The following is a 23,121-nucleotide window of genomic DNA, read 5'->3' on the forward strand; positions in this document are numbered from 1 at the left end:
TGAACATCCATGGGCGTGCTCACTGCAAGTTTCGCGAGGCTGCCCCCGTTTTGTTACTCACTGACAGCTCCGTGCCCTGAATTGGTCTGGGCCCGTTCTCTCGCCCGTACCCGGAATCGTAGCTCATATGTAAATTCGCGACTTTCTTAACGCGCGGTGAATTCAATTTCACTTAAGCCGAAGTTGCAAGGGCTTTGCAGATTTCCAGTTCAGGTACAATTTTTTCAGCAGCGTGGGGGATACGGATAAGGCAGGCTTCGAATTTGTGATATCCCGTGAACCACTTGCCTCAATATTTTCCGCTCGTTAACTGTCACGGTTTATTGTAACAGAGGATCGTCACATCGTTTTTTTTCTCGCTCTTCCCTTTCCCTTTATCGCTGTAGATCTGCACTTATTGTATTTCCGCTATATTGAATTTGTCTATTTATGTTTTAAGTTTATGTAATATTGTGTTTTTACAATACATTGTATTGATGCATTCATACTTTACATTAGTGTAGTGCAGGGGTCGGTGCTCTGTCAGACATTCAGTTGCCTTTTCATCACCCCTTCCCATTCAATCACTTGGTAAACAAAGGTTGTATGGCCCCGCCGCGGTGGTTTAGTGGTTAAGGTACTCGGCTGCTGACCCGCCGGTCGCGGGTTCGATTTCCGGCTGTGGCGGCTGCATTTCCGATCGAGACGGAAATGTTGTAGGCCCGTGTGCTCATATTTGGGTGCACGATAAAGAACCCCAGGTGGTCGAAATTTCCGGAGCCCTCCACTACGGCGTCTCTCATAATCATATGGTGGTTTTGGGACGTTAAACCCCACAAATCAATCAATCAACAAATGTTGTATGTTTTCGATTGTGAATAAACTTCATACTTCATTCTTGGAAGTAATCACTATCATCATCAGCCTGACTACGCCCACTGCAGAGAAAAGGCCTCTCCCATGTAACAATAATCGAACCGGTCCTGTGCTTTCTGCTGCCATGTTGTACCGGCAAACTTGTTGCCAGCAAACTTCTCGCCAGTGGACTTTTCATCTGCAAACTTTCTGCCCGCATGCGCGAAATTCCCTTCAGCCGCCTTTTGTTGTTGCTTCGCGTACAAGGCATTCAGTCGATTCAGGGTTTCCGTTCACTTTTTTTGTGACGTCTCACTTCTTCCTCACGTACCTTCTCTTGTGTCGCACGTGGCTGCAATGTTCTGAGAACTTTATGATCACTCGCTTCTCGCTCCCGTTTTTCGAGCGGCTGTGCTCAAGATGAGGTAATACAATTCGCTGCACCTCAAGAACTTCTTCTTGGGATAGTTGGTGTCTACCCTCGCTGAAGGTGTTCCTGTCGCGAAGCTTGAACCATGCACGAGAAATAATAACAGGTCAGAGAAAAGAGAAGGTCAACTACCAACTGCTTGATTGTATACAAGTATATAACACTTCTAGTGTTCAAAAACAGCAAAAAAAAAAGACATGTACCAGCATGTAAGCGCCTTTATTCGAGAGTGGAGATCTATTATTCATGAGTGATGCTCCTCCGTTCACTCGCCGTCGAGTTGCTTCGCAACGACATATTGCGTACATGGGCTGTAGAAATGAAACCATGCGCGCCTTTCCCGGCCTTATATAGAGATCACGCGTCTACTGTTGCTGAATTGCGTGCAGGCATCCGCTTCCTTGTTGGACTACCACGTCCCGATACACGCCAGGCGCAAGGATGCTGTCGTCGCCATCTTCTTCCTTCTTTGAAATGATCTTTGAAAAGTTGCGACGCCTTTAAAAAACAGCGCCATGCCATGTTGTTTACGCTGTTCGATGAGTGCGCGAAAAAAAAAAGTATGAGACAAGTTAGTGGACGGATTACTATATCACATGTATATTATTAGATAAGGCCTGTAAGTTCAGGGCTGTTCAACATCTCCCACGCCAGTATCCTATGTATTCGTTTCGCAGTGGGGCCTGGGAACTCTTGACTCCCGCCAGTACATACGTCCGTATAAGTAAAAAATAACCGCAAGGTCATTTGTTTGAAACTTCTTTCTTCGTCGGATGATCATCAAATCTGGGCTGACGTTAATTTGTTTGAGCTCTTCGCCAAAGTGTCGCGATCGTGAAATCGAGAAAAGCGTGAGCAGACTCATAAACGTGGGGGCCGAACTTCTATTCGCTGTCCTTTTTTCTTTCCTACTCGCATACCTGCTTTAGAGCGCCCGTCTTTTCAGTAAACGAGTTGCAAAGAGCTCCCGACGCTCGAGCAGGCTCTGTGGCGCTGCACGCAATTAAGCCGAGAAACGGGAAGGCACGCGCGTATAACGGACCTCGAACGTACACCTTGCTGTTATGCCGACGGCGAGATAACGGGGCCGCGCCTCAGTGTGCTCCCGTATGACGCCACGAGCGTTTTCTTTTCTTTCTTTCTTTTTTTTTTGTAAAGAGCGTGGCTTTGCGTGCCGAGAACGCAATGACACCGTGTTCGCGACCACGTGGCCTTTCCTGCTCGTTGATAGCGAAGCCGTCAGCGGTGGACGCGCTATTTCTTTCCGCTCCATTGGTTCCACGCCGGAGTGGCCGGTATATACGGTGCAACGAGCGAAAGAATGGTGGGAGAGAGGCTCGAGAAATGTCGAGTAGTGGCGAAAACCTTGGGATATTTTTTTTTTCTCGCTCTGCACGCAACTCTCTCTCTCCCTCTCTTGCTCGAACGGGCGCGCGTAGGTTTCGCGCGTGTATGATCTCGTCTCATTGTCAAGGCCACGAGGGGTCTCCCCCGTTCAAGGATAAACGACGCTTGTGCGTGAAGTGATCTCGGCTTGCACAGTTCACTCGCTCGCTGGCGGGGACGGACCTTTTTTTTTCATTGTTCGCGAAGGGTTTCGACAGCTCGTCGAGCCTAGGAGTGAGCCTAGGAGTGTGTGTACGGGCGAGACAGAAAAACAAAGGAGCGTTTCAAGGAAAGCTTCGTCGCGTTTTAAATGCGACCGGAATGCGTAACCGTGTTTGTACGTCCAACTTTCGTTTCGCCTGCCCTTGAACGAAAGAAAAGAGAAAATGGCAAGCTGCGCGAGTGTATACTCCAGCACGTCGAAAGTCGGACATGGTTCGAAGCTGTGAGTATGATCTGAAATATCTGGAGATCGGATTTGCTTGTTAGCCTCATTCTGGAAATGTTTGGTACGGCTGCGTTCAAGGTCATGCGCGTTCTTACAATGGCACCCTTGTTTCCTTTGTTTTTTTTTTACAGTTGTACTTTTCATTTATACGCGGCATGTTTCTTGATTGATTGATTGATTTAATAATTAAATAATTGATTGATACGTGGGGTTTAATGTCTCACAACCCATATGAGACGCCGCAGTGGACGACTCCGAAAATTTCGACCACTTGGGGTTCTTTAACGTGCACCCCAATCCTAGCACACGGGCCTCCAGCATTTTCGCCTCCATCGAGCATACACGCGCCGCAGCCGGGATTCGATCACGTGACCTGCGGGTCAGCAGCCGAGTACCTTATCCACTGCATGTTCGCTTTAAGTGGCTCTGTGATCAATCCGTTGTTCTCGTTAAGGTAAAGGGTGAATATGCATAAATGCATCTTATGTGGATGTAACTTTACCGTAGTAGCAAAAGAGAGAGAGAGGGACAGTGAGCTATGTTCTGTGGGCAAGAACGTTTGAACCTACATAGTGGCAGAGTGCATTAGAGTTAACACCCTTTCAGCAGGATAGAAACGCGGATAGAGTGATATCACTCCCCACCTCACCTTTTCAAGTGCGAACCCTTACCAGGGAGATAAGCACCACTAGTCGGCCTTGTTTGGCTGGTGGGATACAACTATACTATGCCGTCCATTACTTTCTTTAACGTCTCAGTGATTTTTCGTGCGCAGCCCGCGATGTTTTCTATCCATTTCGAAAACTATTCGTCAGTGCTTGTGTACATTTCAACAGCATTCCCATACGCGTCAGGCTCTGTCTCTCTTACTGCTCTCAGCACTCGAATCGGAGATTCAGTGCTGCACCAACGCTCTGTATCAGTGGTCGCTCTTTCTTGAGTGCTTTCTGTAGAAGCAGTGCGAGATACGCTAGAGGGAATTGACAAATGTGTGCAGTTATGTAATGCTACCAATTCACCCAAACAAATGCCTTAACGACCCTCCTGATGGGCTGGTACTGTAGCAGTGTAAAATCCGCGCGCCTGTCCTAAATGCTTTTGTTGATCTGCTTTCAATACTAAGCATTTTTGTCCTCTCCCCCTTCCTTCCTCCCTCTCTCTCCTTACCTCTTTCTCTCCCTGTCTGTCTACACAAGGAGAATAACGTGGCGCTTGGTATCGTTTTTCTTTTTTTCGGTTCTACATGGGACCCACAACAAGCGAGTTTTTTTTTTTTTCTGGGGTTTCAAGAAGACCAAAAAAGTTGTGCGTTATGTATTGACTGTTTGCTCTTCGGAGGTGAATGGCACGCCTGGCATTTCCCATAATCACCGAATAATCATATCATGATTTCGGCACGTAAGGCCCAGCAGCTAATATTAATAGTCATTAATTGTCATGTTTACGATGCAGAAACGCTTCCGGTATGCGAAACCGTTGTGGCACGCTGTAACCGCCTTGTACAAAAGTGTATTATTTTAGTGAATAAAAGTTTTTTTTTGTAGGTTCTACCTCCTAAGCTATTCTACAGTGATTTCATTTCTTGGCGTAAAATTTGCTGAATGTAAACCTTCAGTTCGTACATCGATTCAACGAAAATTCAATGACTGGTTACGTTTCCAGTAACAGCCTGTTCTCATTATTTTCCTTTGCTATAACCGTGTGCTACGCTAATACAACGCCGCACAATTGTGTTGCCATGACTCGCCGTAGGAAACGGGCGTGAACTTTGATAAATGTACGCACATTCGTTTTCATTACATCGTTTCGGAAATATATGACTATTCACACGAATAATATCTGAAATGTGTCAGGCAGCATATGACATTACATATACTAGTGACTACACAATAACGGAGGTTGTATGCTAAAGAAAGGCTGCATGTTAAGCCAAATGCGTCGGATGAATGCAAGGAGGTTGAAAAAAATTACTGAAGCGGAAATTCTTGCCCGTGAGTGAAGCCGTGCCAACCGTAAGATAGCGGCTGCGGCAGCCATCTTACTAAGGGCGTGATGAGCTGTTGGCATTGGGCCATTGAGAAGGAGCGTTTTCCTCGCACGCCCAACGAGTTTAACGTGGCAACCTGTTAGGGTTAGATAGTGCTCAAAGTGCGTCTTTGCGTTACTAGTTACTAGTTTCTTTGCGTTACTAGTTTAAGGCAAATTTTATGGGAGACGCCGATACTTGTATCTGCGGATTATTTTAGCGGTAACATGTTTTAATCTATATGTAATGTAGCCTTCAGACTAACAAATCAAAGCCAGTTGATGTCTCAGTGGGCACCACCACAAAATAGCCTGTTTCTGAGATTTTGGAGGGCAAAAGCTGGCTTCACTTCTGCTGACAAAGCAATGCGGGAGCTTCCACTCCAGCAATTTTTTTTTTCAAAATCTATTTGGGTGCATGTATTGTTTATAAGCAACGTTTGTTCAGCGCATAGCTTTTTAGTGTAGTTGCGACACGGGAAAATATCGTGAATAAACCAGGGAAGCGCGGCTGTCGACAATCGCCACAAGTTATGCTAGTGTTAACTGCCACAAACGCGAGATAGCACGTTCAGTTTTTGATAACCATGCTTATGTATTTGCCATGCTCCGTCCAAGGCCTGCGAATGCGGAAGAAGACGCGTGAAAAAGTGGATGTGCGCTCACAATATCGTTTCGCCTTTTGACCTCTATGTCGTGTCACTTAGCTTAAGTTACAGCACACTACTCTCGCTATTATCCAGCGGCGTTATTCTGAGTGACGGTAACAAATCTTGAAGCCTTTGATTCTATGCAGCGTAAAAAATCTGCAACCGGAACGCCATTCGTTTGTCGTTCCAGAGATATCTGTGAATGTTGCCTTTATCTGAACACTCATGTTCCGGCCATTGTCTAATTAGAGGTCGCCTTGTGAATTGAAGTGCTGTTGCAATTGTATTTGTCTTTGTCACTAATATAAAAAAAAGGTCACACTTTCAGCACAAGGCCGAAGCAATGAATGCGATAGCAACAGATCGGACTGTTACACAAAGTAAGGTTGGAGAGTTGGGAATCGTACGAAATGTAGTGAACATGGTCTTCTAATGTGCATTGAGCTGCAGCATTTCTCGCATGCGCAGCATCGCGTTCACCCTGAGTCTTGGCACACATGCGAGCCGGCCTTGCTTCAGCGCGACATGCAGGCATTCCGTTTGAGCTGTTCCGCAGGCGTTCGTACAACACGCGGTGGCATCGCGAAGGCCGAACTTCACACGCTGTTTTCGCCGGGGTTTGTCCAGCGTTTCCTTCCTTGGAGTCGGTCGACGTCGGCGATACCTGTGACGGTAGCGAAAAGCACAGTTCCAATGTACTTCATCAAGAGGTGCCCCTCCGATTGTCCCAGGCGTTGCAGTGTGGGCGTCGACGCCGGAAGCCGTTGGATGGTGGAAGAAGCTTCCTTGTTCCCTGATATAAGGCTCCCAGCCAATACGGTGGATTCAAGTCAAGCTTATAACATATTTCACATTCGGTTACATGGTTGGAATAGTACAAGAGGAGGTCCCAAAGTTTCATAAAAATTGACGGGGAGGACCTCCTATTGACCTTTACACTGGTGGTTAATAAAAAGAAAAATTTTAATTGCTTAAAAATTTTAACCTACAAGAAAAATCATCATTGCGGAAATGTTAACGAAATTTCACGATGTTACAACATCGCCTCGTAACATTTTCCTTCTCCCGTTAGAACATAACTGAGTTATTACTGTTGTGACGGAAAACTTCGCCTTACTTCTTGGTTCCCCAGCCTGCAGCCAAGAGCGACCACTGTCAAAAGTGGGAGTTCTCAGCCCCACCCCCAAATTTTTCCATTGTAGGGGGGAAACTCGAGCCTCTCTTGCCCCCCCCCCCCCCCCCCCCCCCCGGCTGGTACGCCTATGTCAACGGCGCGGCCTTGATGGCTAACGCAGCGCGCTGAAGAGCGAGGACTCGCTGGCTCGAATCGCCGGTAGGATTCCTCAGAATTTCTTTTATCAAAGTTATTTCTCTGTGTGCCTTTTATATATATACTAACATATACGTATCCGCGACATGACGGCGACGGCAAAAATCGGGCCAGGGTGATCATGTAATAGCTCATGTAATGGATCATGTAATATATATATATATATATGTATATATATATATATATATATATATATATATATATATATATATATATATATATATATATATATATATATATATGCGCTTCTATCGAAACGTGGGTATCGGAAACACATATCGCTAATTCTGAACCGAACACGAAAATCAAGCTGCAGATATTACTGCATTCATCCCAATCAGAGTTCACAGCACGTATAATCCTGGGCCTAACGATCTCCATAACATCGACTGTCAGTAAATGTTCTTGTTTAATTTTTGCGTAAGTGTCAAGTAAAGAAGGTGTACACCGTGTGCGATTGCGTTATTCACAGGCTGCTTTTTTGTTTTTTGTTTTTTGCGTGGTTTGCAGAAAAATTTGTATGTTTCAATTGAATAAGATGCACTCAGCAACATAACCTCCTATTAAATAGCCTCATATTCTGTACCCTACCCTCAGGGGCTGGTCATCAGCTGTGCATTCAGTTACGCAGGACTGTGTATTCAGCTAAGTTCACTGCGTGCATTCCGGTTTTCCGGGCTTACTTGTATACCGACGCGATCTTAACGGCTCTGATGTCATGGTGCTATGCTGTGCCCGGGTATAGTGGGGTTCGAATCTCGGCCGTGGCAGGCTCGTTTCGATAGAGCGGAAACTCAAGAACATACGTATACACTTTGTCACAAACGACTCCAATTTTCGGATCATCCGCGGGCCCCATCTTCCAAGGAAGGGCGCTTTTGTGTTGGGGGGAAGGTCACACTTCCTGAGGCGCTGGGCTTCGCGGTTGGTGGAAGCATTAACTGGTCAGCAGTAGGTATTACTAAGCAGCGGCTGGAGTATTGGTGGAGGAAAAGCAGAGAAGTCGATAAAATAACATCCCAGCCAAGAGTAGCGGATGGCAAAATTAAAAAAGACATCCGAGTTGAGGGACAGAATTTAAACTCGATTTATTAAGGTAGGCTAGATGGCGCATGCCGTCACCCCGATTCAAAGGGGAGGCCTTTAATCATCATCATCATCATCGACGACATCCGGCGACTAACGACCCAGCGTGGCGCCGGCTCGTCTTCCCTGCACCTGTACCGAAAGGGGCACGGGTGGTCTAGAAAAAGGAAATTACCCCCAGATGGGACGGGAGCACGCGTACGCCCCTGAAAAAGTTTGGACTGCATGGGAATATCCAGTTGACGTACAGCCAGTAAGCAAGTGCGGTCGTCGGTGTCGCGAGTCTCGCGTAGGCGGCGAGCATGGGGTGACCCGCGCAACGTATTGAGACGGCTACAATACCGGGCACCCTCGTCGTCTACCAAGCCGGCGAGATGATCTTCAGCGGCACCCGTCAACTCTCCTACGCCTACCAAGAGCTGGCCTGGTTCCGTATGGAACTGTTTATTGGGACTTTTTTTAAACTGTTGATTTATTATAACCAGACTTTTTTTTAAATATTTGTAGTTGTGTGCGCTGCGTCGCACTTAGAAATTCAAAAGCGCCACCATGATCATTCTCTAATTATTTCCTTGTATCCCTCTTTTCTGATTTCCATCTTGTCGTTATTTTATTAACATTCCGCGTATTTGTCTTTTGTTTGTACCTCTTGTAGTGTTCTTTTAGAGCATAGTTTGTTTTATAGCCGTTCTCTTTCATCGCGTATCAGTTTTCCTTCTCTGCTATTTTTGTTACTCCTGCCTTTGCCCTTATTTCAATTAAATGCTTCTTTGTATGTAACCAAACTCCGTATCTGTTCTATGAGTACGTCAGTCAGGCCCACACATCACCACATCACGACCGACCCGCAAATAAATTCGAAATGTGCCACTTCGAGGCCTTTCAGGCGTCGCAGGCCGAAGCGTAAAGTGGAAGCCTGCGAGTCTGCCGCACGACGATGTTGGATCGGCGGGGCCTCACCCGAAGTGTGTGACATTATCTGGCGTCCACGACAGGACTGGCCGACCACGTGGTGGTGTCTGGGAGACTGACGTAACTCTGAGCGTTCAGTATGTAGCCGTTCTGTTATTGCTTTGTTGGTTGACAACTGTTTATAGCAATGGACGACACGGAGTTTGATAAGCTAATTAAACAGGGCAAAGCCTTTGGCTTTTTAGGCAAGGTGTTATATAATTTTGTCGAAAAGGAACGAAATAGACGTAAAGGGGAGCGCGATGCCGAACGCATTAGGTACAGGCAACATCTGGAATATTCGATGGACCAGGAGCGAGAAAATTCAAGGCTTAGAAATTCAAAAGCGCGACCGTAATCTTTTTCATGTAATTTTTCTTGTATCCCTTTGAGTTTCATCCTGTCGTTGTTTTATTAATATTCCGCGTGTTTGTCTTTAGTCTGTATCTTTTGTAGTGTTTCTTTTAGCATATTTTGAATATAGCTGTTCTTTCCATCGCGCGTATCAGTTTTCCTCCTTTGTTATTTTTGTACTCTCCTGCCTTGGCCCCCGTTTTAATTAAATGCTTGTTTGTGTGTAATCAAATCTCCGTGTCTGCTCTATGAGTACGTCGGTCAGGGCCACACATCACCACACGTGCAACCCGGCACGGGTCGACCAAGCTGCAAATAAATTTGAAATGTGCCACTTCGAGGCCTTTCAGGCGTCGCAGGCCAAAGCGTAAAGTGGAAGCCTGCGAGTCTGCCGCACGTCGATGTTGGATCGGCGGGGCCTCACCAGAAGTGTGTGACACACTTGTTAGGTTCACGTTGAAGGACCCAAGGTTGTCGAGCTAATTCTCAACTCCTCGCTATAGACGGCGTGCCTTACAACTATACATGGCGCACTCTGGCACGTGAGGCACCACAATTAAGGTCGACTCAAGCCACTTGGCCTGCCGCATGGCATAGAAGGCTAGAAAGACGTCTTCATCGATAGCCATTAGCGGCGAAGAATTCGCGTCCCATCTCCCTCGTTGCCCTTTCGTTCAGCCAGTGTGTTTGCAGCTGTGAACTTTGTGCATTGTGTGCGCGAAGCGAAACATTTTTCTTTCTGTTCTCGAGTTGACACAATCCGCGTAGACTCTATAAACCCTCTGTGCTAAAGCTCCGTATACTCTAGACAGGCGTTGTAATGAACATTTTTCTTTCAATCGCGCAGTACGCGACCTTTAATAAACTACATCTTTCATTTTATTAACGTGCGAAGGTTAAGGCGGGCAAAAGCACCGCTCTATGAAGCACGCTCATCTGAAGAACGCGACCCCGGAGTTCGTTCTTCGTGGCGACAAGTGTTTCTCAGCGAACGTCTTTCTTTCGCCCTTGACATTTTAATGATACCGAGGTAGTTCAGGAAATAGCAGGCTTTGACGCTTTGAAACGCTGTGCGCACGGCGCTTGTGTTCGCTTCCAGGAAAAGCTGAATCGTCTTTGAGCTGAGCGCTTGAAGCTTCGAGTCATTGCATTCGAGGGGTGTTTGTTTTGATGCCGGGATCGAAACTGTGTTTATTTCGCAATATTTCAAAGGTGACAGAAAGTTCATCTCTGGAAAGTTCACCTCTGGTTGCTTTTATTTAAAAGAAGTGAAGCGCTGACCCGCTGCCGTACATTCCGTTTCGCGTGCAAAAAGTTGTGATGCATCACCTTCAGGAACTTCGGAAGCCAACTTGAAGCCTAATTGAATTCGCAGCCTTCGAGCGCCTATACTTGTTCCTGTATTCAGCGAGCAGTTGTTCATGTTGATTCACTTCCCTAGTCACTGGGGATCAACAACTGAGAGAGAGAAGTAAACGTTGGTTTTCGAAACAGTGCCCCGAGCAATGCTCGATGTAACCCTGAGGGGGCAGGGCTCCTTAGTCCAGGAACCCTCTGGCTTTTACTGCCCTCTTGGCCCTCCTTTTCATTGGGTGCTTCAGCCATGCCTTATAAGGTGTGTTAGAAGTTCTCGGCACTCTGCTATGGGCGAACATAAAGCCATCCCGTTACAGACGAATGCTCTGAATACACTCGTAGGCGATATACAGTGTTTAATTCAAACATGTCCGCATGAACACTGGCCAGGACTCGTGAAAAAGACCGAGTGTGCCGTGGTGTGTCGATACTGAAGTGAATTTACGCAGCACTAATCACGGTACTTACTTGGAAACGGGTGTAGGTGCCTGTAGTAAACGTAGCCCCGCCGCAGTGGTCGAGCGGCTAAGTTACTCGGCTGCTGACCCGCAGGTCGCGGTATCGAATCCCGGCTGCGGCGGCTGTATTTCCGAAGGAGGCGGAAATGGTGTAGGCCCGTGTGCTCAGATTTGGGTGCACGTTAAAGAACCCCAGGTGGTCGAAATTTCCGAAGCCCTCCACTACGGCGTCTCTCATAATCATATGGTGGTTTTTAAACGTTAAAACCCACACATCATCATCATGCCTAGTAAACGTAACTTTAATATCAAAGGCGTCGAATTTTGCGTGTTACCCTCGCTGCCACTGTGCTTCGAGTTGTCATATAACTCACTCTCGCACTGCCCATTTGTTATACGCTTCCTGGTTATCGCATGTAGGCAGAGTAGCCGCCTCAAAAGACACTGGTGCCGGGTTAGATTACAGGACCAGTACTAACGTTTCTTAAACCACGCAGCTTTTTTCCCGTGAAATGCTCAGGAATTTCCTGATAGCCCTGTGTTTTAAATGGTTGGTTACCACTTTTCCACAACATGCGGACCGAAAAGGGCCGTTGCTGATACTTTCTTTGCTCGTGAAAATGACTTCCCATATGTAGGGCGAAGACGGGCACCCACTCTATAGTGTCTCAAGTATAGTTTGAATGATGAGCAGCTTCCCAGATGATACAGCGATGACACCTTTCCGTGTGTCGCCAACACGCACCTGCTGTCACAGGAAATGGATTGCCCAGTCGATCCAATGTGCCCCGCAGAAAGCCTTTTGTCGATGGGCTGCCTCTCTTGACGTCATTTTCCTGTATTTCCTCACAAGCCCGTCCATGTTTTCAGTCTCGCCCATACTTCCGAGTTTTCCATCGTGCTATGGTATCTTCTTGCGAGGCCTGCGAGCTTTCACCTGGGCTTTCTCTTTCTCTGCCCTGCAAACACGTTTGCCTTTATGAGCACAGAACGCAAAAATTTTGTTGTTTGTGTGTCACCGTCAGCATTTTCCTTTGCCAGATGATTTTCAATGAAAACCTTTTCGATACAAAGACACGCTAATAAGTCTAAAACGATTAAAATATAAGTAATTCTTGCACAACGACTTCTTACCAGACGATTTTCAGTGAATACCCTTGCAGAATTATCCGTCATGGTGGTCTAGTACGTGGCTAATGCACTCGGCTGCTGATCCGCAGGTCGCTGAATCGAATGCCGGCCGTGGCGGCCGCATTTTTCATTTAGGCGAAAGTGCTTGAGACTCATGTTCTTAGGTTTACGTGTACGTTCAAGGAGTCCAGGTGGTCGAAATTTCCGGAGCCCTCCACTACGGCGTCTCTCATAATCATATGGTAATTTTGGGACGTTTAACTCCACATATCAATCAATCACCCTTGCAATACAGCCCCGCCGCGGTGGTCTAGTGGCTACGGTACTCGGCTGCTGACCCGCAGGTCGCGTGATCGAATCCCGGCTTCGGCGGCTGCATTTCCGATGGAGGCGGAAATGTTGTAGGCCCGTGTACTCTGATTTGGGTGCACGTTAAAGAACCACAGGTGGTCGAAATCGCCGGAGCCCTCCACTATGGCTTCTCTCATAATTATATGGTGGTATTGGGACGTTAACCCCAACATATCAAACCCTTGCAATACAAACGTTAACACGTCTGTCCAAAACTCACCCCTAAAATACTTAATTGATTAACAGCGGCGTTGCCTGGACAGACACCTTTCCGTGAAACGCTTTTATATGAACATGTCGACGCATCGACCTGAAAGTGTTTTCTACCTTATTGTCCGTCAGTTCGTATTTTGCACCCACTCGATGGTTGCGCTATACATATGTAGGGCATGCCGGAAGTAGGTTAACTGTACCGGAAGTACAAGTTTTCACTGTGCATACGGTAGGTATTCTTTGCCTGCGTAATCTAAGTTCGCACACCTGTTCTGGCCGCTTTCTACACATCCACAAGAGGTGGAACGGAGAGAAGCGTATACAGTGGGAGAGAGGTCGTTGGGAGTAGGGAAACAATCACGCGACAGTCGGATGCCGTCGGGGTTAGTGAACCTGTACGACCCCGGCGGCACTGCATGCTCAGTCGATTGTTTTTCCCGCGAAAACATGACCTCGTTTCTCCCGTCGCCACAAAGTCAAACATTTGCTTACGTGCGCGTTTCGGTTTAGTCATCTGCTTTTTCGTTGTCCAGTATAAGCTGTCGAGGCGGGTGCTCTGTTGTATCCACCACACGCGATCTCGCCGTTACCGCCTGTTCAAACTCTCGTCCTTTGGCCATTGTAAAGGATGCGTTGAGCAGTGGGGGTTGTAATCCCGCGACACCTATAGCTATAAACGCTACATACTAACAATTCCGTTTTTTTTTTCTTTCTTGTGGGTTTCCGAGCGATCTTTTGTTTGTAGGACAGAGCGTTCAAAGTGTGCGTTTTTAATTTGCCGCTGTAGTGTACTAGTTATGGCGCTTATCTTCTAAGCCAAAGGTCGCGGGATCGAATCCCGGCCGTGGGGTCGTATTTCGATGGAGCCAATATGCTAGAGACTGATATGCTTACGTTAAGGTGAAACGAAGGTGGTTGAAGTTTTCCGAACCCTCCACCGATTTAACTCGTAATGATATCGGAATTTCGAAACGCAAAAAAAAATCATTATTATAATATGTAGTTCGTGCTATAGCCTTAATGCAATGGTGGAACGTGGGCCGTATTTAAGGAAATGCGTCAAGAGTATACCGCATGGTATTTTTATAGAGTAGCTTGTCCGGTGGCTAACGCGCCTGACAGGCGGATCCCATTAGTGCGGCAGCTTGGGCTATGTTGGTATGGCATGACGATAGTTAGTGCGTCTGGAGAGCTATATACATATGTAGAGAAATGGTGGGCATACGCGGCGCATATAAACAAACATGGCGTGTCGCATTGAAGAAGGAGGCGAAAGTGAGAAGGCTGCCGAATGGATACCGAAAATGACAATAGGCTCCGTTGCTGTTTTATGGCGACCTCTGAGATTAAGTGCGCGTCAGCCAGCGACGTGTTTTGCAGCGGCTTATGTCGTGTTGTCCGATGCTATGCGATGCCGACGTTAAAAAATAACAAGAATGGGTATTCGGGGCTCTAGCACGCGAAGATTGCTTCGATGGTCATCGATCGCCGATACGGCAAACCTGAAACTCTAGTGGCGTCTTTATAAAGGTTTGCTTCTCTATAATGTGATTGTCGCTTGTCAGTCACTCACCAGTCGCCAATACAGCAAACGTGAACTTTAGTTGGACTCTTTATAAATGTTTATTTAGACATGTAACAAAAGTTGCTGTTTACCTTCTCGCCACAATGCGTGTAATTCAAACTTGGCACAATTGACTACGGGCTCAATTGACTCTCGGAAATTTGTTCGTGTTTATTGTCGCGGCAGAGAAACGCAGCGTTACGTAAGTTTTTTTTTTTTTTCTCTGTCTCCCTCTTTTTCGCAGGCTTTGAGGCAACGAGTTTCGTACAAGTGGCCCATCTGCAATCGCCAAGCCGGCAGCGGCCAATAAAATAGACGACGGTAAGTGTCAAGACTCGTAAACAGAGATATGGCGCATGCGTGATTGAGCAAAACGAAAGCAAAGCATACGACGGTGTGTTGGCTGCACGGTAAATCACTTCTGCCGAAGCTGTCGTTTTGCCTTTTTCTAGAGTTGACGTGGACGCATCAGAAAACGACGCGTCTGACTTGTCCGTTCTGCTGTCTCATGTTGTGAGCGTCACCCCATGTTTCTCTGGCGGCCGTTACGTAACCTTCTGACACGCTGCGCGATTCTCGTGGATACTGCCCTAGTTTTTTTTTTTTTTTTGCTTTTATTATATCTTCAAAGTCGAATGACCAATGGCAGTCCGAGGCAGCAAACAAGACAAAAAGTTCAGAGAAAATTGGAAGTTTTAAAATATCAGAAATAATTGAACAGGCTTTCGGGGTCCTACGGAAGAGCCTGAAAGTAGAAATGGACAACGCCTTCCTCCATCCTCCCCCCTCCTGAAAAAAAAGGAGAGAGAGAGAGAGAAAAATGGGGTTTTCTTTGTTACTTGTGTACGCGAAACTAATTTTACTTTTCTCTGTCTTTCTCTCGTTTAATGAGTTGCTGTGACGCAAATAAATTAGAGCCCCGAGTACCCCGTCAGAAAAAAAAAGCGGGAAAATGTTTCCCCGCGTAGCAAGTGCGAAGAATTAGTTCGTAATGATTTTGTTTATGTCGCCAGGAGGCGACAATTTTATAATTACCGAAGCCTCAAGACTCAACACAGAGCAATAATTTGAGGCAAAGGTGTATGCGTATAGTTTGAATCGCACGCATGCGTTGCTATCAAAGAATAGTTATTTGGGCCGATGTTACGTTATCTGTAATAACAATAATAATAGTAATAATAAACTAGCTGTTCTGTTTCATAGCATCATATAGAAGGGGCTCATAGGAAGGAGCTGATAGTTCGAGTAATGCTCGGAAGTTGTTTTCGAGAAAGCAAAGAGGAAATGTTCTTCAAAAGAAGATCTATAGTGCGAAGTGGGCGCCCATAAAACATGAGATCTCTCTAATTGCCAATTAACTGAGGTATCACTACTTAATTCATCGAAGTGATTACTTGTTGGTGCGTGTTACGGGTGATGAATTGTAGCCGGGCAATTTGTGAGGCTTATCTAGATTGGATGGAATCTGGCAGCGTCGCGCATTCTCTAAGGTGCATCGCCAATCGAGTGGTGAAAGTTGACTTCTGTGCTCGAGATATTTCTCTGATAAAACACTGTCCTGGGCATCGCAGCCCATAAGTAACCAGAATGCCGATTTCTTTCGTAGATCAGGGTCCAAATGAATATATAACTACTTAAGCACATAGGCGAACTTCCCTGCTCTAGTTTGTTAGTTCTAATGTTAGGCGTAATTAGTCAAAACACTTATTATTTATCATTCTTTGATCACTCACTTATCTGAGTGACTTTATAGTGTTTTTGTGCATCCAGTATCGCGTAATTGGCAAGGGTTAATCGTTTTTCATTTACATATGATACGCCATATTTAAATATCGCTGATAAAAAAATGTCATCATTATGATTCAGCGTATGCTTTTCTCGTTGTAGAAGTAGTTGTGCACTTCGCACAGTCATATTTCTACGTGTAAACAATAAAAGATTGATCTGTCCCAACGTACGACTTTCTACTGCCCTTCCTGAAATACCTTTATGGCATTCACTGAAAATAACATTGCGATCGTGCGATCTTTAAGTTACTCATGCCATCACTCTCGCCTCTGAGCTGCACAGCGTTCGTGGCAGGCAATCATGACAGCTAAGGTTGTACCCTTGAGGCTCAAGAATAGATGGCTCCACATACCTATCACTCTATCATGCATTCTTTATTGCCTAACTCCCCGTATGGGAATAGTAACCCGTGTCGTTTAGGACGTCTCCTCGCGCTGACACTGTTAGTAATAAATCCGACTATCCTGTCACAAAGGCGTTGTATGCGTATGCGTAGATCTAAACCAGGCGATTGCACAAGCCAGAGGAGACAGATATTGTTATGTGATATACGCACAACAAGTAGAATAAAGTAGCGCATGCGTTTATGGGCCGTGCGCGCGCGGAAGACATGGATTATATGAATGCATATATAATGCGAGCGTCATGAAGCGCTCTTTTTAGCCCGTCATATTGATGGGCCGAATTATTGTGCCATTGATGGGCCCATCAATTGCATGGCCCACCATTGATTGGCCCATTGATTGATGGACCGACTGGTGGGCCGAAGATGGATGTAATTCTGTACGCTGCACCAATCCGGCTATGGTCAAAAGGAAGCGCGTTTCGTGTTAGGTGCTTGTGTTTTCATCCTCAAAAGGTACTATTATTCAAACTTGAAATCTTCCCTATAATCGTGAAACATTAGTTTATCAACATAATTTTCCCACTATTAACTTTTGATGCAACATTGGCGAATGCACTTCAGAAAGTCACAAGTTTTGAACTCCTTTTGCCCCGCCGCTGTGGTCTAGTGGCTAAGGTACTCGGCTGCTGACCCGCAGGTCGCGGGTTCGATTCCCGGCTGCGGCGGCTGCATTTCCGATGGAGGCGGAAATGTTGTAGGCCCGTGTACTCAGATTTGGGTGCACGTTAAAGAACCCCAGGTGGTCAAAATTTCCGGAGCCCTCCACTACGGTGTCTCTCATAATCAAATGGTGGTTTTGGGACGTTAAACCCCACAAATCAAGTTTTGAACTCCTCTCGTCGTTCAATGAAAACGTGGGATTTGACTTAAAGCTAATTTGTTTACTTCGCTTTTGCGTTTCGTTAGAAATTTGCTCAGAGTTCGTGCCAGACACGTTATGTTGCGTGATCCAATATTAGGAACACTGCGCCACCAATATGATCCTATTGCTACAAATAACTTACTGTCCGCGTCGACGGTAATGTGGTTACTAGGCTCGGCTGCTGACCCCGAAGGTCGCCGTTTCTAATGCCGGCCGATGTAGTCGCACTTCGGCAGAGGAAAACTGCTGGAGGCGCGCCTACTGCGCAATCTCAGTGCGGCTTTCCGGGCGGTCGAAATAGTCTGGGAGCCTCCACTAAACTGCGATCCTCGCAGCCCGAGGCGCCTAGCGCCACCGTATTCCGACACTTATTATTTTTTTTTTGACACAGAATAAAATACATAAAATCGCGTGCTTCCGTTGGGCTATAAAAGCATAGTGTTCTTAACCGGGTTCGGTATTTGGGATTTAATGTCCCAAAACCACCATGTGATTATGAGAGACGCCGTAGTAGAGGGCTCCGGAAATTTTGACCACCTGGGGTTCCATCTTGACCGGGAAATCTGCTTGCCATCGCAATTGTTAAAGGGACACTAAAGTCAAACAACAGTTTACGTCAAAGTGAAAGCTCAATGTACGACAACATCAAAAACGACAATATCATCAACAACAGTGCCCTACTTACCGAGAAATTGAAGTAAATGCACAAGAACTCAAGCGCCGCGGTAGGACATTTTCAAAATGATCACGATTACATCAGATGGACCGCCTACAATTAACCACTAGTAATCGATCTAACTGCACTAAATAAAGTTCGTTTTATGCAGTAAGAGACGCAATGAAATGCTGCTTGTTCGTTTCTGTTTGTTCATGAAAAAAAGAATCGCCAGACATTACTATGGGGAATGGCTCGAGTGGTTCAAAAATTCAATTTTTGTGTGCTTACATTGAACAGGTGGTGTCATCTAGTGGGGCGCAGTTCAAACAAAATTGTCTGCAATCTCGAAGCCAGTGGCGAAAAATTGACCAATGGTTATTGTTGCTGCTGGGGCTCCCGCTGCTTTCAGTATTCTGCTACTAGCGCAGTAAAGCCAGACAACGTTGTGCATGGCAACAGTGGCGTTAGACGATCCGGTCGGTTCGTTTCTTGAGGCGGGCAATGTGAAGTGCGCTAACCCGATTCCACGCACTAAAACGTGATTTTATTTCAAAATAGGTCCTTTCTTGGCACAAAAGTAACGCTACGAGGTTTCTGGACCGGCATTTCACCAATCAGCGTCGACTTAATAGCTGACTTTAGTGTCCCTTTAAGTCATTGCACGGTTTGAGCATATCTGCGCAGAGGGGGAGGGCCTGGTGAGTATTTTCGCCGTGTAATTGTCGGTATTCGTGTGTTACCCGCTACATATACGACCAACCTAGAGAGAGGGGGAGAAAGGACGGCCGGTTTGCTAACTTTCCGTCTGAACAGGCACTTCAAGCATGTGCATAGTATGCGGGAACTGTATCCTTTCGTTCCTGAAATGCTTACCTTACACTTTCGGGTTTGCGACGTCCGGACGCGTCATTATTGCTCGCACGCGAACGCAACGAAGTAGCTCGTTCTTTTTGTTTCTCTTTTAAAGAACAGTCAGAGAAGGAGGACGTCTTTGTAAAACACGCGTTTAAAACATTCAAAATAGGTCGTCTCCGCTTCGCTAAGCAATGCAAATGTTGTAGAAAGAACTCGGAATTCGAGCAGCTTTTTATGTCGGGTGTGTGCACGTGCACCGCTTTAATGACGCGCTGGTTTGGATATGGTCTTTAAGGTACTGCATGAACGTGCTGCGTTACGCATAGTTAAAACTTTTAGGCCTGTCGCAAAGTTTTCGCAGTTATTTTTTCTCTCTTTCGCCTACAATTCTTCTTATGTCTGTTAGAACTTCTATTCTCAGAGTTAAAATGTATAACTTTGATCCAAACAAATTTAACGTGAACAGGGTAATCAAAAGGACGCGACACATTAATAAAGACTTGAAAATGAAAGGGTTAACTAAATTTTTCTAAAAGTAACAACCAAGTGCACAAGCGTATTAGTTCCCTACAAATGAGGTGACATGACGCTTCTAAATGAGTTAAAGCATTGTTTGAGTAAACAACCATGATAACTATGTATTTAATGGGAACGCGAAAGAATAAAGACGAAAAAAAAACACAAGTACGTAAAGGAGACCGCGAAGCAAGGTAAATCTGTTATGACTGCGTTATTTCTTGTGCCGTCGTCCTTTTTCAGGAGCGAAGCACCTTAGGCCCGCACCCCACCGTCGAAGCTCTCTAAGCCGGACAAGCGCGCCGAGGAAAAATTGAGGGACCCTTAAGCTTCGCCTTTAAGAGTTGAACGGGACAGCGAAATCCAGCCCCAATTGCGTCTTTCAACCGCTAAGTGCATACTTAATAATATCTTTATTACACACGCACACACATACGCACACAGTAGATTGTACCAGCGCGCGGGCGCCAATGGTACATACAGGTTTCTGATCTAAAACAAGAATCGCGTGACCTCCAAGATACACGCTGCGCGCTTGCCATCTTGGAGGCCTTAAAGAGTCTCACAAAGCCTCACAGATGGCAGCACATTATCTAGCGTTTGCTGTTTATTTGATCAATGCCTCTGGAAAGACGTGTTTTCCGCTAGATGGACATGGTTGTCCTATTTTAGAGCTGTTTGAAAGTTCCTGTGTGTATTTAGCGGCGATGAATGCACTACCCCGGCCTTTTTAGACGTAGTTCGGCGGCCTCCCAAATGCGCCTACAAATCGCCGAAAGGGCTCGTTTTCGTCGTGTCACCTGTCGGACAAGATGCGTTAAGGAGACTCCTTCCACTACGTGGCGTTTATGTAGTGTTTTTTTTCTCGAAGCAGCTGCAAGTAACATCGTGGCTTTGTGGTAGGTCACGTGCTTTACACGCGAACGGCCCGGGTTTGATCCTCGATGTGAAAAAAAAATTTTATTCTTTATTTGCTTCTTTCGCGATTTTTCGCTCACAACGGTGCCGACGCCGGTGGCGGAATTTCTGTGGCACGAGCTTTCTGACGCTATCGCGTTAAAAATAACAGGTGCGCACTGCGCCGCACACTCACTCGCCGAGTCGTACGGAGTCGTTCCCGCCAAACAGCGCAGCAGGCGCTCTCCCCACCCGCTCCCCAACCTACCACCTCCATGAAAGCCAGTAACGAGATGAGGCGCATGGTCACTGGCGTTCCATTTCCAAGGAGCTTTTCTCATCGGTTGTATTCGTACACAGATATATTGCAATTTTTTTTCTCGCTTCAATACAACCATGAAACGCTACAAACTCCTGATGTTTGTCTGCTGGGCCAGTTGGTGCAACATATTGTAAAATTATGCGCAGTTGTCTTGTTCCTCCGTTCCTGGTGTGTTTCGCTTAAGCCTAAATTATCATGAAGCTGAAGTTCTTCGCTTGGAGTTTGGTGATCGCACTCTAGGGGTCACTGGATAAGTTGTCTTTTGTGACTTGGGTATTAATTACTTCCAGCCGTTAGAAATAACCGAGAATAGGTTGTTTGATAGATGGCTGAAATAAAGTCAGGAGACAAATTAGTCTCTTACAAACACCGCGCTCACGACAGCTTGTACTACGTTACGAGGTACCGCTAGGTGGCTGATCGGCCGCCCGATCAAAAAAGGAACAGTCGCATCCAGTTGTTTCGTGAGCGCATTTACTTCATCCGTGTCATTCCTGTTCGGTCGCCTTGAAGTCTGTTCCACGCGGTACGTGTCGTCGTGCTGTAATAGTATACCGGATCCGTTGCTCGGCATCCGGCGTTCTCGTCGCGTACGTGCTGCGCTCGTGGAACCTTTCCCACACTTATACTGGAAGCATCGTGCGTCACGTGATCCCGATGCAACGGGACACTGCAGCCGCGATGCGCCGGAGCCTCCGACAGAAGAAAGTGAAGGCGTATCCGAACCGGCGAAAGATCTGTCCCCTATTGGTCGTCGGTTGTCGTCCTCTCGCTCGCGTTTATTTCCCCGCGATTGCTCGGCGACGCGAGAACGTTCCGTCCGGAAGGTGCGTATATGCATGTGCAAGTTTGATACTGGCGCCTGCGATCCGCGAAGACCCTTGCGTGATGCTAGCGTTGATTCGCGGATGACGTTGCTTTCAACGGAGCGTCTTGTATGGTGTGTGAGTTGAGATGTGTTTCCTTCTGTCAATAGAGCATGCTCAACTGTCTAACGGTATTCAATACCTGTCGCGGTGGCCGCATTTTAATGGATGCCCGTGTGTTGTGCACGTTTGAAGAAGTCCAGGTGGTAGAAATTGCACGGAGCCCTTTACTACGGTCTCCCCCACATTAATATCGTGGTTTTGGGACATTAAACTCGAACGATTGTTAAAATCTAGAGCTGGTGACCAAGGAACGAACAAAGCGCATGATAACCACGTAGAAATCTCGCGTTTGACAGCTTTATTTGAAATAGACACTTATAGCTTATTGGGTTTAGCGAGATGGAAGGCTTACCGTAATAGCGGAATTGAAATTCGCATGCGCAGTACGCTAAAAAATTTGTAGCGTGTACCGTAAGCGCGCTATTTTTCAGATTACCGTGTTTGCGCAGTCTACCTATACGTAACACATGGCGGCGGTTTCGAACGCCCGCTTCGAACTCAACTTAGCGTTGGCGGGGACCGATCCACCTAATTTTCCTGCAACTAACGAGTGTGCAAAATGGCTTCGCCTGCTTTCAGGTAGCTTCGACGAGCGAGTATTACAGATAACTTAGCCTATGGTTTTTGGCATTGCTCCCTATTTCGAACGTCCCTAGGCCTAATTAGAATATCGGTGTGAAAAAAAATCTTTATTGTAAATATTCGTGCTTTCGGTGCGTGGTTCTTGTTCATTCACTTTTATTATTACTTGAAAAAAGTGGTAATACTGCTCTCTGCGAAAATACAAGCGAGAATCCTCAGTTTTTTTTTCTTTTCGCCGTTTTAATACATTCACTATCCGCTAGGTGACGCCATCGTCCCAGCTGGGGTATACGTCAACGTTACCCCGCTAAACTAACACTCACTGTCAGAAATGAACGTTTGCGGCACGGCAACGCTAGTCCCTTCAACACCTGTCACGCTAACGCTAAACTACAACTGTTTAATTACTTCAGTTGTAAACTTGGTGAGGAGGTTTGATGATTTCTTTAACCACTGCACGCAAAAAAATGGTTTACGTGGCGAAATCGTGCTGTGATTGTGAGGCATGCCGTACCTGGAGTACACCAGAGAACTTTACCTTCATGGGACTTGTTACCTGCGCCTAGCTTTTGATACACTCATGTTCATCCATTTCGCTGCCATTGAAAGGGGGCCGCGCCATGGACGGGAAAGAAACCCTCCACTTCAAGGTTAGCAATGGCGATTTAGGCGCTACTATGTATGTAGTTTATATACGGAAGTCGACAGCTGTTTAGAGTACGTGGTCTGTATTGTACTG

General features: G+C 46.3%; 1 protein-coding gene across 4 annotated transcripts in view; it reads left to right on the plus strand.

Moving 5' to 3' along the window:
- The window catches only part of LOC119161180 (uncharacterized), a 386,858-nt gene that overhangs the window by 303,630 nt on the left and 60,107 nt on the right, over nt 1-23,121 (plus strand). For 3 of the 4 annotated variants that reach the window (XM_075889640.1, XM_075889641.1, XM_075889642.1), the window contains one exon: nt 14,812-14,888. The gene's annotated coding sequence lies outside the window, so the exon portion shown is untranslated. Of the gene's footprint in view, nt 1-2,855; nt 3,096-14,811; nt 14,889-23,121 lie in introns of those variants that run through there. The other variant, XM_075889643.1, reaches the window with a different exon arrangement.

Source organism: Rhipicephalus microplus, chromosome 3, assembly GCF_043290135.1.
Source record: "Rhipicephalus microplus isolate Deutch F79 chromosome 3, USDA_Rmic, whole genome shotgun sequence".
NCBI classification, from domain to species: domain Eukaryota; kingdom Metazoa; phylum Arthropoda; class Arachnida; order Ixodida; family Ixodidae; genus Rhipicephalus; species Rhipicephalus microplus.